The sequence below is a fragment of the Lipotes vexillifer genome, unplaced genomic scaffold (genome assembly GCF_000442215.2).
Source record: "Lipotes vexillifer unplaced genomic scaffold, Lipotes_vexillifer_v1.1 scaffold34, whole genome shotgun sequence".
NCBI lineage: Eukaryota > Metazoa > Chordata > Mammalia > Artiodactyla > Lipotidae > Lipotes > Lipotes vexillifer.
In genome coordinates, this window is record NW_006776832.1 from 346,207 (window position 1) to 363,429 (window position 17,223).

Genomic DNA, 17,223 nt, shown 5'->3' on the forward strand with positions numbered 1-17,223 from the left:
CTAGCTATCTACCTTACGTTTGTTAGTGTATATATGTCCATGCCTCTCTACATAAGGAAATTTTAACGTAAAAGTTAAAGAGCAAAGGTAACAGAAGAAAGTGAACTCTGAAGAAAAAAAGGTCATGCAGGGAACAGAAAAAAAAAAAATTAAGTCATTAGAAAAATAAAACAAGACAAGAAACGTTCCAACATTCAAAAAATAAAGTTATCTTGGAAAATGGAAACATGGCAGCATAAATTTAAAGGAAAAACCTTCAAAAGCAGGATGGGAAGTAAGAACTGAAATTTTCTAAGAAACAGAAAAGGCAAAAAAAGAAAGAAATGAGGGGATTATTCCAAGAGGCCCAACAACAGAAAAATAAGAACTTTAAAAGGAGAATGGAGGGCTTCCCTGGTGGCGCAGTGGTTGAGAATCTGCCCGCCAGTGCAGGTGACATGGGTTCAAGTGCTGGTCCGGGAGGATCCCACATGCCACGGAGCAACTAAGCCTGTGCGCCACAACTACTGAGCCTGCACTCTAGAGCCCGCGAGCCACAACTACTGAGCCCGTGTGCCACAACTACTGAGCCCGTGCACCTAGAGCCCATGCTCTGCAACAAGAGAAGCCACCGCAATGAGAAGCCCGCGCACCACAAGAGTAACCCCCGCTCACCGCAACTAGAGAAAGCCTGTGCACAGCAACGAAGACCCAACGCAGCCAAAAATAAATAAATAAATAAATTTTTAAAAAGAGAGAGAATGGAAAAAACACAAAGTAGGAAATTTCAAAGAAGAAAGACATGAAGATTGCTCATAACTGAAGGACATGCGTTTCACAGAGAAAGGACCTATTAAAACTTCAGAATAAAGACTGATAAAAACCTACTTTAGAGCACCTCAGCTTGAAATTTCAGAACACCAAAAAAAGATTCTAAAAGTTTCTAGAAAGGAAAACAGTTTATATACAATAGAACAGGGATCAGAATAGCATCATATTTCTCAGAAGCAATACTGAAAACTAGAAAGCCAATAAAGCAGTCTTCAATTCTGAAGGAAAATGACTTCCAACCGAGAATTCCATATCTAGTCAACCATGAATCAAATGAGAGGAAAGGGAAAAAGAACAATTTTCAGGGATGTAAGGCTCTCAAAATATTTTCTCTCCCATTCTCAGTTAGTTACCTAACGTCACGGCTCCAAAACAAAGGAAGATTCAGGTTCCAGGAAACAGGAATCGTACATATTAAAAGGTGAAGAATATTCCCAAGACAGCTATGTAGCAGCCTGTGAAGCAAAGTTGGAGGGATGTCTCCAAAGCGAAAAATGGCATACAATCTGATGAGTTTATATTATTATGAGTTTTACACTTCTGTCAGAGAATAGAGATTACTACACAAATGAAAAAAACGAAATAACTCCAGGAAACACAATGTTTTACAGGAAATAAGAGCGATCATCGTACATAAAGTCATAATAACCAAATAAATATAATTTACATAGTTAAAAACTTAATTGACTTAAAAAATCAACTATTTAGGAAAAGATAAGCGTCTAAGGGGTGAGAAAGAGGAAAGGGTAGTTGGAGAATATAAAAGCATGCTAATCTTCCCCAGTGTGAAGCCTCTAGGTTATGTCCAATATTGAAAAAAAATCAAGAAATAGCATTATAAGCATGTCATTTAGAAATATAAAGGTAAAGACAAAAACAAAAAGAGCTTCAAGAATTGAAAGTGATGGCCTCTGCAACTGAGACAAGGATGGGGACAGGAGAGGTAGGGAGTTGCTATTGGACCTGAACACAGTTGGTATAAACGTTACTTTAAAAAAAAATTTGTTTTAAGCAGCGGAAAACATGTTCACGTCAGAGAAATCTCCTGCATGACCTGTAACTCCCGCCACTCTTTTGCGCATCTCCTTTACCCTCTACTCACCATTAGGCCCTAACTCCCAGCTTAGCCTTGCCCCACACACTAAGAACAGTCCCGTCTTTACTTTGGAAAAACTGAGAAACTCTTACCAAAATAGCTCAGGTGAATCAGATTCTTATTCCTCTAACCAAATTTCCAGTGTACCATAGTTCTAGGACTTGGGCAGCTTTTATGTTCTCCTGGGCCTGAGCGCCTGGCCTGATACCTCAGCTAGGACTCAGACCTGCCCCCCAATTCCTGACCTCCTATGTCCACCATTAGCCTTTCCTGCCTGGATGTGAGTGCACCACCTCACATGACACTAATAAGTTTCTCCCCGGTCTGACAGGACACTCTCTGATCTGCCACCAATTTCCTTACCTCGGTATCTGTCAATAGCATCCCTCTTGATCTTTTTTTCCCACGGCTGAGTAGTGTCAAAAGGCCACATCTAGATTCCAATTACCATTTACCCCCAGTCTGGTCAAGCCCTAGGCAAACCAATCCCTGGCCCATCACATATCAGCCACCAAAACAGACATGGAACTCCCACTATGATCACAACACAACTTGCAGCCCCAAAGGCAGAGGTACTGTTCAGTAATGCAAAGATTTGTGGAGAATTAAACCAATAGTTGTATCAAGTCCAATTTATTTTATTTCTCCTAGCCAGAAAACCGAGCTCATCTGGTTCATACTAGTGGTCTGCTACAGGGAAACTTTAATCCCTCTTCTAGAATCTACTCCCTAGGGTCGATTGGGAATGCATCATTCACACCTCTCACTGAATACACCCCTGCCCCAGTTGGGAACATTCAGGCTGCAGTGCACATTTTCACATGTATTCTCTTCTGATTCATTCTGTCAAGACTGTACACTGTATTTTGCAGATCATGGCAGAACCTCAACCCACACATTAAAATAATTAAACACACTAAGGAAATATTTGGCACTTTTTGACGACAAAAGTATATTTTATCTCTGATCCTCTCATAGAAACACTTTAAGGTCTTTAGAAGTCTTTAAGGTCATCAACTCTGAACAAGCCAAGGTAACAGGGCACAATAGCAGCAAATGTGGAATGCTGCTTACAGCAAGTCAGCAGTTCAACTGCACGTATGTTATTAGGATTACTGCTACTTGGCTTTTGAGCCCCATAATTTTTTAATGTATTTTCAAGTTAACAGTAAGCTGGGCAGTAAACCATCATAGGGTGGTAACAGAGGAGGATGATATGAGCCTGGAGGGTAGATGGATGCTGCTGATATGAACTTAATCCTTGCAACGATCCTGTGAGGTGACGGCTCTCTAATAAGGCCCAGCTGAGAAAAAGTGTGTAGTTTGGCCAAGGTTCACAACGAATGAGTGGTGGAGCTAGGACTGGAGCCCGGGTCTTTCTGACTTCCAAGCCCATTACACCCACAAGTCTGTATCATCTTCCCTCGTGGAAAAGGACTAGGCGGATTTTAAATCAGTAACAGTAACTACGAGGTGAAGACTCTAGTTGTGGATAATGGGAAATAGACTCTTTCCTCTTGCTGTCTGCTCTGATGAGAAATATATCCAATAGTTTGCAGTTAACAGCATGAGTAGTTGGGTGGAAAGTACACAGCATATACAATATCAGTGATCAATATTTGGTAGTAAATTTTTCATAAAGCTAAAATCAAATTAAGTGTCAGCAGTTAATATGACAAAAGGGATTCATCACTTAGATGTCTCCTTTTTTTAACTAAACATACATTTTTATTCTTATACTTTTTATCTACCTTTTTAAAATTATTTATAAAAATATACACATACACGGATACATGTGCACACATTTAAAAGAAAAAGTCAAAGGGCATATAAATATCACAGAAACATGAAAGTTTAGAAGTGAGTCAGGACAAACCTTAGGTAATCCAGTTTAGCTTCCCTCATTTCTTTAACATCTTTGATAGAATATAACCCAAGTTCCCTGCAGATCCCCAAAAAGAGAATTTCCTAGTGCCCAACTTTCCTCTGGGGCCCCTGGCTTCCCACAACTTGGCCAGACTCTCCCTCATTTTCTTTGCTTCTGTGTCTGAAAGGTCCTATCCCCAAGCCATATTCCAACTACTTTCTTATTTTCATCTAACCATTTTGGGGGATCTGGACTATGCCTAGCAGGATCACAACTCACTTTAAAGTGACCACCCCCTCCCATAAGAGATTTAATTCCGGGACTTCCCTGGTGGTCTAGTGGTTAAGACTCTGCGCTCCCAATGCAGGGGACTCAGGTTCAATCCCTGGTCAGGGAACTAGACCCTGCATGCCGCAACTAAGACGTGGCACAGCCACGTAAACAAATAAATATATTTTTTAAAATCTAATTAACAAAAAGAGAGAGTTACTTCCATGAAAGGAATTCTACCTCATTCCTGAACCAAAGCACTCAAATCAGCGCCAGCTTTTTTAAAAAAATTTTTAATTATCATATAGTAAAATTGACCTTTTTTCACGTACAATTTTATGAATTTAAGCACATATAACCAGTGACACAATCAAGATACAGAACAGTTCCATCAACCCAAAGAAGTCCTTTGTGTCACACTCTCTCCTCATCCCTAACTCCTGGGGACTACTGATATGCTTTCTACCACTACAGTTTTATATTTTCAATACTGTCACATAATGGAATCATATAGTACCTAACCTTTTAAAACTGGATTCTTTCACTCAATATAACACCTCTGAGATTCATCCAGGTTGTCATATGTATCAATAGTTTGTTCCTTTTTATTAGTGAGTAGTATTCTATTGTATTATGGATGTACCACAAAGCACCGTTTCCAGTTTTAAGCAATTATAAATAGAGATGCAATAAACATTCTTGTACAGGTTATTGTGTGAGAATAAGTTTTCATTTCTCTGGAGTAAATACCCAGGACTGGGTAGTTAACCTTCCTATATAGATTTAAAAATCTAATACGATAACCTCTGCATTGATTGTTTCGTTTGGACTATTTATATTTAATATAATTATTGATATGTTTGGATTCATGATCTACCTTTTTATTCTTTGCTTTCTGTTTCTTCCCTGTTTTTCATCACTCTTTTTCCTCATTCCTGCCTTCTTCTGCATTAAACATTTTCTACTTTTCCATTTTAATGTACTGTGGTTTATATTATATCTCCTAGTATAGTTACTTAAGTGAGTGCTCTAGAGATTACAATATAAATATTTAGCTGTTCAAAGTCTACTTAAATCAATAATTTACCATTTTAAGTGGAATTTAGAAACTTTCCCATGATATAGGTCTCTTTACCCCTCTCCCCTTTAAGTTATAGTAATCTTAAATATTACACCTGCATACATTGAAAACTCTATCACAATGTTATAATTTTTCATTTCAATCATCAAAATATTTTTAAAGAATTCAAGAAGAGAATAGTCTATTATATTTACCCAGATATCTACTATTTCTGTTGCTCTTCCTTCATTACTGACATTCCAATATTCCTTCTGGTATCATTTCCCTTCTATCCAAAGAACTTCCTTTAACTATTGTTTAGTACAGGTCTGTTGGCTGTAAATTTTCTGCTGTTTCCTTCATCTGAAAATGCCTTTGTTCTACCTTCATTTATGAAGGCTTTTTTTTGTTTCTCTGTTTCTTTGTTTTTGCTGAAAATAGAATTCTGGGTTGACTTTTCTTTCAGTACTTTAAAAACACTGTGCCACTTATGGCCTCTATAGTTTCTGGGGTGAAATCCACATTCCCCTATAGGTAATATGTTGTTTTTCTTTGGCTGCTTTCAAGTATTTTCTTTGTCTTTGGTTTTTAGAAGTTTGATTATGATCTGTCTTGGTGTAGGTTTCTTTGGATGTATCTTGCTTGGTCTACTGACTTCTTGAATCTGTATATTTATGTCCTTCACCAACTTTGGAAATTTTTCAGCCATTATCATTTTCAGCACGACATTTTTTCTCTTCTCCTGCTAGGACTGACATGAATGTTAGACCTTCTGTTCTTGTCCCACAAGCCCCTGAAACCCTGTTAATTTTTTTCTCAATATTTTTAACCTTTATTACTCAGTTTGCATAATTTCTATTGATTTATCTTCAACTTTACTGATTCTTCCTCTGTCATCTCCATTCTACTACTGAAACCATCCAGTGAGTTTTTCATTTTGATTATTGTATTGGTTCTTCTTTATATCATCTATTTCTTGGCAAAGAATTTCATTTGTCCATTTGTTTCACAACAGTTTGAGCCAGTTTGTTGGAACATTTGTACAATAGCTGCTTTAAGTAAAAGTCTTCATCAGATAATCCCAACATCTATGTCATTCCAGCATTAGCATCTGTTGTCTCCCCCCATGCTAGTGGAGATTTCCCTGGGTTTTCATATGCTGAGTATGACTGTATCATGAACATTTTGAATATTATAAGACTGTGGGTCTTATTTAAATCTTCTGGAGAATGGTAACACTTTTGTTTTACTTTTCAAAGCCTTTGCATGCTATTCGGATTTGTGTCCTGCATGCGCCACATAGTGCCCAGTCTGGAACCTGAGTGGTGGTCTATTAAGTAAGTTCTCAAAGTCACTTACATGCTAAGTAGGATTAGATCCACACATACAGCTCAGGGATGAGGCCAAGAGTTCACAGATAACTATATGCAGTTGCTTTCCCAAGCTCCTCCTTCTCTGAGATCTCTCAGATACTCTCAGGTTTCCTGGGGCTCCCTTTTTAGCCTACATACATTGTACTTCCACAGCTGTGCTTGCCTCTGGGCCAGATGGCAGGAAGACCAGAGGGGGGAAATGGTAAACTCAATGCCAGTTCGGTGGTACTTCGCATTCTGGTCTTCTGTCCCAATCCACCTGCTATTATTTGCTTTTCAGAGTACTCAAATAGCTGCTCCATGCATTGTATCAAGGTTTTATAGTTGCATTCAGTAGGAGCGACAGGAAGGAATGTGCTTACTCTGTCCTGCCTGGAGGTAGAAACCCAGAGTCTGACTTTTAAAGTAACATTTTTTTTTCCTGCTATTTGTGTGTGTTCACAAACTGTCTTTGTTCCACTTGGCTAAATTAAAAAAAAAAAAAAAAAAAATCAAAGGTGTAGCTTTCCCACAAATGTTCAAACTACAATTGTGTTTAACCTAAGAGCTGGATTCCCGGCTGTGGGCAGTATCTCTGAGCAGCTGATGCTTCATTTTAAGTTATCTGAGCATATCAAACACTTATTTGCTTGATCCTATGCTTGACTGCCCAAGTTTAAACAATCATTAAACCAAATCTTTTTAAAGAATCAGAGAGAAAGATTAATTACGACAAAATTCAGAGTAGTAGTTCTCAGTTCAGGGCCAGGTGACTTTAATATTGGGCTTTAACGTTCACACACAAAGCCTGAAAACACTTATACACTATGAAACATGTTTGAGAATATTTTTTTAAAGCCATAAATCTAAATTTACCATGTATGCATTTAGATACAATAAGCCAAAATCACTAAGTCAATTAAAACACACGGAGGCCTGTCACAGGCAATGGGAAGAGAGAAGACTTTGTGTTTCTGAGTCATTAGCACTTCACTAGTCAGAATAAGATCAGCTGCAGTGACTCAGTTATTTTTAGGAACTCAGAATTGCCAATTATGGCATAATCTAATGCTGTAGAAGGATTTTAATAGAGAAAGATTGTAAATTAGAAAGCTACCTCACAGCTCTGATAGAGGGAACCCTAAAAGCAGAAGGGACCACTGCAGCAGTGATACAGTGGCATATATAACTTGGTATAGTTAAATGCCCAAGTCCACCAGTTGGTAATTCAAGACCCCTACAAGAAGACTGGAATCTTAATCCTCAGCACAAAATATTGACAGTCCCCCAAAGTTCAGCTCACAGGTTACCATGGATGCTTTCCCCTTCACAAAACTTTTGCTTTTTGGACAATGACAGCTCTGGAGCACCTGCTTGGGTACCTTCAAGAATTGGAGTGTAAGCTCCAGGAAGACTGTCTCTCATTAAAGAAATGCTGGGGAACACCTGTTGAATATATAAAGTCTCTGGTATCAAAATGCAAAGTCAGGCTTTAAGATGTCTCAAATGACTGCCAAAAAAAAAAATTACATATTACGGTGCTATAATTCCTAATAAGGAGGGGAAAACAAACTGGTTATTTCAAATCACTGGAGGAGTTCAGGGGTATTTCAAAGCATCATCACCCTTTATGGGGGAAATGGAGAAACAAACATTTTCGAAAGATACATGAATCAGAGAAGTGACAGAACCAAGACCAATCCCTTTAGAAAATAAATTAATCTGCACTGGATTTACTAATACAAATAGAACATTGTTAAGAAAGCCCAGTCCACCCTGACACACCGCCCCTACCCCCTGCCCCCTGCCCCCTCCTCCCGCAAGCCAGACCTGTATGTCTCCTTTACTACATAAGGCTTCCTAACATAGGCGTGATCAATTATGACCTCCATTTCCAGCCCCTCTCTCCCCTCTGGAGAATGGGGGTCTGGAGAATGGGAGGTAGGGCTGAAAATTCCAAGCCTCTAATCATGGCTGGGTCTTTCTGGTGACCAGGACCCACCCAGGAGCCCAACAAGAGTCACCTCATTAGAACAAAAGATGGGGCATTCCCTGGTGGCCTAATGGTTAGGATTTCGAGGGCCCGGGTTCAATCCCTGGTCAGGGAACTGAGATTCTGCAAGCTGCACAGCGTGGGAAAAAAAAAAAAAAAAAAATGCTCCTAGTACTCTCATCACTTAGAAATTCACAAGGGTTTCAAGAGCCCTGCACCAAGGAACGGGGGGCACAATATATATATATTAACTTAACACTAGCACTACTTTACCTCCTTAGAGCTCAAATTTTTTAACTTTGGCCTCCTTGCAAGGCAGCCAAAACCCATGGATGACCCAAAAGAGAATAAAAAACCCTCTATATGAAATCACAAAATACACTGAGATGCTGACATGTTTCAACTATGCAAAATCCCAACAAAATACTTTCCACCCCACTTCTTTTCCAAGAGGCTGTGTTAAAAGTATTTTTTACTCACCATTTAAACTGTAGTAAATGTAAAAATTATCTTTGATGAAATCAAAGTTACAGCAATCACAAGTTGATTAGCTTTTTGAAAAAAAATGAAAGCCCAGAAAATTGAAGTTATGATACAAATCCAAACTGTATCTCCCAAAAAAGAAAAGAGTAGACACCTCATGTTAGTATACGTCCAATCAGTACAAACTTTAAGGCAAAAGCATTTTGACAATATTCCAGAAGCTTTAGAATTCTGCCTGTTCCTTGATCCAACAGTCGAATTTCTACAAAGGAACACTATACACTGCATTGCTACTAACAGAGAAAAATCAGAAACTGAGATTATACATTATAAATTGAAATATGCAGCCATGAGAAAGACTGATATAGATCAGTATGAACATCATCATGGAAAAATATTCATGACGTATTAAGTGGAAAAGAAAGTTACAAAGAAGTATTACAGTGTGACTCCATTTGAAAATTACACTGATGTTTAAAAAATATTGGAAGGATATATTTCAAGGCAATAATGTTTTTTGTTCAGGGTGGTAGAATTAAAGAGTAAAACACTCTTATTTGCTTCTTGCTTATGGGTATTTAAAGTGTGAGCAATACACATGTATTACTTTTGTAACAGGGAAAATTTTTAAGCTTTTTTAAAAGGACTTTTTACCACTTCCCTCTCTTATTCACATCTTTTTTCAACAACTCGAATTTTTTTCATGTGATGTAGCAACAGGAGACCATTTCCAAGACTGCAGATTGCTTACTGACTATTTTAGACTATATGCTACCTTATAAACAGTATCTCTGTGCAATCACAATGCAAGGTGAGATGCTTCTGGAGGGGCTTCCTAAAGATAGTTAATCCCACTTGATGTTTATAGATTGGGTAAATTTTTATCACAGCAGGCAAAACATCCCTGCACTGAGATCTATCTACTTTACCTATGGAATTGTAGTCCTCTGTCCATTTTCTTTTAAAAATGTGTGTATATAAACTCTCCAATCAGAATACAGAGACAGTCAGATTGGAATGATGCTCAAGACCAACTCTATGCAGTCTTTTTTAAAAACCTCTTTAAATATAAACACACAGAAAAATAAAACACAAATGGATGGAAAATGATATACCATGCTAACACTAATCAAAAGAAAGCTGAACTTGCTATATTCATATGAGGCAAGATAGATTTCAAAACAAAGAATACTATCAGGGATAAAGAATGATATTTCATGATGTTAAAAGGAACAATTCATCACGAAGATCTGACGATCTAAAACATGTACATGCCTAATAATAGAGCTTTAAAATACATATAGCAAAACTGATACAGCCAGAAGAAATAAGCAAATCAGCAATAATAGTCAAAGATTAACACTATTCTCTCAGTAACTGATATAACAAGTGAACAGAAAATCAATAAATATACAGAAGATCTGAACAACACTATCACCCAACTTGTCTAATTGACAATTTATAAAACACTCTATCCATCAACAACAAAACACACATCCTTTTCCACTGCACACAGAGTACTTACCAAGATAGTTCACATTCTGGGCCATAAAACAAATCTGAATAAATTTAAAAGGCCTGAAATCATATAAAATATGTACCCTGACCACAGGGTATTAAACTAGAAATCACTAACTGACAAATATCAGTAAAATCCCTATATATTTGGATGTTAAACTACACACTTCTAAATAACCTATGGGTCAAAGAAGAAATCACAAGGGAAATTATTACAAAATATTTTGAACTGAATAAAAATAACATCCAACTAAAATTTGTGGAATACAGGTAAAGGGATGCTTAAAGGAAATTTTTAACATGAAATACTTATTAAAACAGAAGTGGCAAATCAGTGATTTAAATTTTGCATTAATAGAAAAAATACAGTAAATTAAGCACAGTAAACAAAAGGAAATAATATAAAAGCACAAATCAATGAAAGAAAACCAAAAAAGATTAAAAATAATCACTAAAACCAAAACTTTTTCTTTGAAAATATTAATAAAACAGATTAACCCCTAGCCAGTCTAACCAGGAAACAGAGAAGACACAAATTACCTATATCAGGAAAAGAAATGTTACAGACATGAAAAGGATAATAAGGGAACATTGTGAACTATTTTCTAATAAGTTTGACAACCTAGGTGAAGTAGACAAATTCCATGAAAGATACAAACTATGAAAACTCACCTAAGATGAAACAGATAATCTAATTAGTCCTACATCTTCTTTAAAAATTGAAATTGTAACTTAAAAATGTCCCCACAAAGGAAACTGTAGCCTCAGATGGCTTTACTGGTGATCCTACCAACCGTTTAAGTAAAAAATAATAACCTCTAATAAACCTGTATATAATATAGACAAACTCTTCTAGACAGAAGAGCAAACACTTGCCCATTTTACGAGGCTAGCATTACCCACGTAACAAAACCAAAGGCACTGCAAGAAAACAATGATCTTTATGAACATAAAATGCACAAATCCTAATACACTTTTTAGAAATCAAAAGCAGCAATATATAAAAATTACCAAGCGAGATTTATTCCATGAGTGCAAGGTTGGTTTAATACTCAAAAATAATTATTGTATTTCACCATCTTAACAGACAAAAATGAAAAGCCCAGAAAGAAAAAAAAAAAGCAATACCATCACTTCAATAGGTTCAGAATAGCATTTAACTAAATTCAACACTCATGATTTTTTACAAAATGAATAAATATCAGAGAACTTCCTCGACTTGATAAAAGGCATCCAGCAGTGGGAAAAACCCACTGCTAACATCACACTTAATGGTGAAAACTAATGCTTTCTCTCTAAAATCAGGAACAAAGCAAGGATGTCCTTTTTTTTTTTTTTTTTACAACCTCTATTCATCATTGTACTAGAGTTCATACTGTAAAATTAGGCAAAAAATAAAATAAAATAAAACAAAAGACATACAGACTGGGAAGGAAGAAATAAAACTGACTTGATTTATAGACATTGTCGTTTATGTAGAAATTCCTAAGGAGTCTACAAAAAAGCATAACTGGAACTATTCAGAGAATCTGGCAAAGTGATTCAAGATCAATACACAAAAAATTAACCACATTTCTATAAACTACAAAAAATTAGAAATGCCATGTGTAATAACATCAAAAACATTATAAATTTAGGAACAAACTATGTGCAAGACCTGTACACTGAGAAAGTACAAAATATTGCTAAGAAAAATTAAAGAAGACCCAAAAATGGAGAATATACCATTCATAAATTACAAGATTCAATATCATTAAGATGTCAATCCTCCCCAAATTGATCTATAGATTCAGTGCAATCCTAATAAAAATCCCAGCAGTTTTTTTGATAGAAACTGAAAAGCTGATCCTCAGATATATATGCAAAAGCCAAGGACCTAGCATAGCCAAAACAGTTCTGAAAAAGAAAAGTTAGAGGATTTATACTATTGCTCTGAAGATTTAGTATAAAGCTACAGTAATCTACATAGAGTAGAACTAAGGATAGACATGTACATTAAAAGCACAGAATGTCTTGGGCTTCCCTGGTGGCGCAGTGGTTGAGAGTCCGCCTGCCGATGCAGGGGACACGGGGTCGTGCCCCGGTCCGGGAAGATCCCACATGCCGCGGAGCGGCTGGGCCCATGAGCCACGGCCGCTGAGCCTGCGCGTCCAGAGCCTGTGCTCCGCAACGGGAGAGGCCACAACAGTGAGAGGCCCGCGCAACGCAAAAAAAAAAAAAAAAAAAAAAAAAGCACAGAATGTCTAGAGATAGACCACCACACATATGACCAACTGGTTTTCAAAGGTGCCAAGGTAAGTCAGTGTGGGATAGTCTTTTCAGCAACTGTACTGAAAACTGGATATCCATATGCAAAACATGAACCCTGTCTAGATATAGACCACCACACATATGGTCAACTGGTTTTCAAAGGTGCCAAGGTAATTCAATGGCGGATAAAGTCTTTCCAACAATGGTACTAGAAACTGGATAATCATATGCAAAAAACTGGATCACAGGCCTACATGTAAGTGCTAAACTATAAAATGTGAAGAAGAAAACTTAGGAGAAAACATCACTGTAATTTTGAGTTAGGTTAAATTCTTAGGATATAGAAAGAATAAGTCATAAAAGCTAAAACTGATAATTGGATTTCATCAAAATAAAAAGTTTTGCTCTTCAAAAGACAGTTAAGAAAACGAAAACCACTGATAGAAAGAAAATATTTTCAAAACGTATCTCTGATAAAAGACTTGTAATTGTTCTTTATATATTCAGGATACATCTCAAAACTAGGACAAGCAATTTGATTTTTTAACAGGCAAAATATCTGAATATATACTTTGCCAAAAATAAGACATATGAATGGCTAAAAATAAGCATGTGAGAAGTTGCTGAAGATCATTAGTCACTAGCAAAATGCAGATTAAAACCCCAAGGAGACTCCATTATATATCAATTTGAATGGCTAAAACTGAAAAGACTTGGGACTTCCCTGGTGGCACAGTAGTTAAGAATCCACCTGCCAATGCAGGGGACACGGGTTCGAGCCCTGGTCCGGGAAGATCCCACATGCCGTGGAGCAACTAAGCCCGTGCACCACAACTACTGAGCCTGCACTCTAGAGCCCACGAGCCACTACCGAAGCCCGCACACCTAGAGCCCATGCTCTGCAACAAGAGAAGCCACCGCAGTGAGAAGCCCACGCACCGCAACGAAGAGTAGCCCCCGCTCGCCGCAACTAGAGAAAGCCCGCGCGCAGCAACGAAGACCCGACGCAGCCATAAATAAACTAACAAACAAATAAACAAAAGACTGACAATACCAAGTGATGGTGAGAATGGGAAGCAGCTAGAACTTTTATAAACTGCTGGTGTAGGTAAGGTCACTGGAAATCTGGCAGTTTCTTATAAAGTCAAACATACACTTACCATATGAACCAGCAATCCCAATTCTAGGAATGTGCTGAAGAAAAATGAAAACATATGTCTACACAAGGACTTGTACTCAAATGTTCATAGCAGATTTACTCCAAAAAGCCCAAATCTGGAAAAAACCCAAATGTCCATCAACTGGTTAACGGATAAACAATGTGGTACATCCATAAAATGGACTAATACTCGGCAAACCAGCTACTGATGCAACAATACAGAAAGAACCTCAAAAGCATTATTCTAAGAAACCAGACACAGGAGACTACCTCATGCAGGATTCCATTTGTGGAAAATTCTAGAAGTGTCAAAACTATGATGACAGGAATTCCCTGGCTGTCCAGAGGTTAGGATTCCACGTTCCCACTGCAGGGAGCATGGGTTTGATCCCCGGTCAGGGAACTAAGATCCCACATGCTGCACAGCATGGCCAAAAATAAATTTAAAAAACAAAACAAAAAACTGTGGTGACAAAAAGTAGATACAGGGAAAGTAGTTGGTGTGGAGATGGAATAGACTACAAAGGGCATAAGGGAAGTTTTGGCGGATGAAAAAATGTTCTCCTTCATGGTTGCAGTGGTGGTTACCTGATTCCCTATGACTTCAAAACTCATTAAATTGTACACTTAAAATTGGTGAATCCTACAGTATGTAAATTATATCTCAATAGAGCTGTTCCAGTGATTTCCAGTGACCGCCCCATTTTACATTCATACCAGTAGTTTATAAAAGTTCTAGTTGCCCCCCATTCTCACCATCACTTGGTATTGTCAGTCTTTTTAATGTTAGCCATTCAAATTGATATATAATGGAATATTAGGGGCCTCAACAGAGCTGTTAAAAATAAAGTATACCAGAAAAAGTATGAGCTTATCATATACAAGATATTTTATTAGGGGTCAAAAAAGAAATAAGATTAGTTCTGCACTCAAGTTCACTCTGACTGAAGAGGCAAACAAGGCATATGAACTGACGTTACAGCACAGTGTAATGAAAGACACATGTGCAGACTGCTAAAAGCAGCCCACGTGAAGAGGCATCTAATCCAGCCTGTGGTGCAGGGGAGAGTTAGGAAAGGCTCCTTGGAAGAGGTAACCTCCAAGATGTGCCCTGAGTGATAAAGAGTTAGCTCTTCACTCATTCATTCATCTATCCACCCAAAGTGACCCAAAGTCTGTAACAGCAGATTTAAAGATTTCATTATAATGAAGTAAATCCAAAGACAAAAATGGGTAAAGCACATTATGAGAGGACAAAGGATGAGTAACAAAACCAGCCTGAGAGGGCCTAGGGAAAGCTTCCTAGGAGTAAACACCCAGAGGGAGTCTCTAAGGCAGTGATGCACAACAGAAAGCAAGCAGCAGAAATCCCTTAGGAAACTTTTTCTAAACACATATACCTGAGTCCATCCCAGCTTCCAGAATCAGAAAATTTTAGGGAAGAACAGATATCTGTATTTTTTTTTTAAGTTGCCAGGTGATTCTGATATTAAGAAATACTGCATTGAAAAGCTTCACAACACTGGATTTGGCAACGATTTCTTGGACACCAAAGGCACAGGCAACAAAAGGAAAAAACAAACAGGACTTCATTAAAATTTAAATATTTTGTTCATCAAAAGATACTATCAACAGAGTAAAAAAGGCAACCCACAAAATGGGAGAAAATATTTCCAACTCACATACCTGGTATGGGAATAATATATAAAGAACTCCTAAAACATAACAAAAAATAAACAACCCAATTCAAAAATTGGCAAAGGACTTAAATAGACATTTCTCCAAAGAACATATATAAATGGCCAATAAGCACATGAAAAGATTCCCAACATCACTAATCATTAGGGAAATGTAAATTAAAACTACAATGATGGGCTTCCCTGGTGGCGCAGTGGTTGAGAGTCCACCTGCCGATGTAGGGGACGCGGGTTCGTGCCCCGGTCCGGGAGGATCCCACATGCCGCGGAGTGGCTGGGCCCGTGAGCCATGGCCGCTGAGCCTGCGCGTCTGGAGCCTGTGCTCCGCAGCGGGAGAGGCCCGTGTACCGCAATAAAAAAAAAAACAACACTACAATGAGATACCACCTCACATTCATGAGGACAGCTACTATCGAAAAAAAACAGAAAATAACAAGCGATGGTAAGGATGTCCTTGTGCACTGCTGGTGAGAATGTAAAAAGGTACAGCGCCTACAGAAACCAGTATGGCAGTTCCCCCCGCCCCCCGCCAAAATTAAAAATCTGGCAATTCCACTTCCTGGTATATACCCAAGAGAAATGAAAGCAGGGTCTTCAAGAGATTTGTATACACATGCTCTTGGAGGTATTATTCACAAGAGCTAAAAAGAGAAAGAAACCCAAATGTCCACTGATGGATGAATGGATTTTTTTAAAATGCAGTATATCACAGATTGGCCTATTGTTCAGCCTTAAAAAGGAACTTCTGACACATGCTACAAAATGGATTATATGAAGTATGTAGTTAAAGTAGTCAAATTCATAGAGACAGAAAACAGAGTGGTAGTTGGGGGGATGGGGAGGAAACGGGGAGTCATTGTTTCAATTTTACAAAATGAGGAGTTTTGGAGATAGATGGTGGTGATGGTGGTGACAGCACAACATCATGAATGTATTTAATACCACCAAACTGTATACTGAAAAATGGCTAAGGTGGTAAAGTTCACGTTAGGTATATTTTACCACAATAAAAAAAAAAAGAAACACTGCATTGATTCTGAACTTGTTATCTACATGGAGTACCCACTTATATCAGTGACAGTAAAATAGCCAGCACTTATTGACTGCTTCCTATGTGCCAGAAACTGTTTTATGTGCTTTATGTTTTATCTCATTTATCTCCACAACAACCCTATGAGGTAGGCACTCTTAGAAACAGATCTGCATTTTTAAAAAAACTCTCAGGCCCTCAAACACTACTAGCAAAAATGTCGAATGGTGCAACTACTTTGGAAAACAGTTGACAGCTCCTCAAAAAGTTAAACAGAGTTACCCAATAACCCAACAATTCCACTCCTAGGTAGGTATCTAAGAGAAATGAAAACATATACCAACACAAAAACCTGTGCACAAATGTCCATAGCAGTAATTAACTGAAAGTATACACAAAACGGGGTATATTTATACAATGGAATGTTATTTGGCAAGAAAAAGCAATGAAGTATTGATATATGCTACAACATTGATGAACCTTGTAACATTATGCTAAGTTAAAAGAAGCCAATCACAAAAGACCACATACTGTATGATTCTATTTACATGAAAAGTCCAGAAAATCTATAGAGACAGAAAGTAAACTAGCAGTTGCCTAAGGGCTAGGGGTTGGAGGGAAAAAGCTGCATGACTGCT

At 37.8% G+C, this 17,223-nt stretch overlaps 1 protein-coding gene and 1 non-coding gene across 2 annotated transcripts in view; one reads left to right on the forward strand and one right to left on the reverse strand.

Annotated features, from left to right (window-relative positions):
* Positions 1-17,223, reverse strand: part of HERC3 (HECT and RLD domain containing E3 ubiquitin protein ligase 3) — a 134,742-nt gene that overhangs the window by 101,277 nt on the left and 16,242 nt on the right. The gene's annotated exons all lie outside the window — the stretch shown is intronic.
* TRNAG-CCC (transfer RNA glycine (anticodon CCC)) lies at positions 4,098-4,170 on the forward strand. Its single transcript has one exon. It is a non-coding gene; the product is annotated as a tRNA-Gly (tRNA).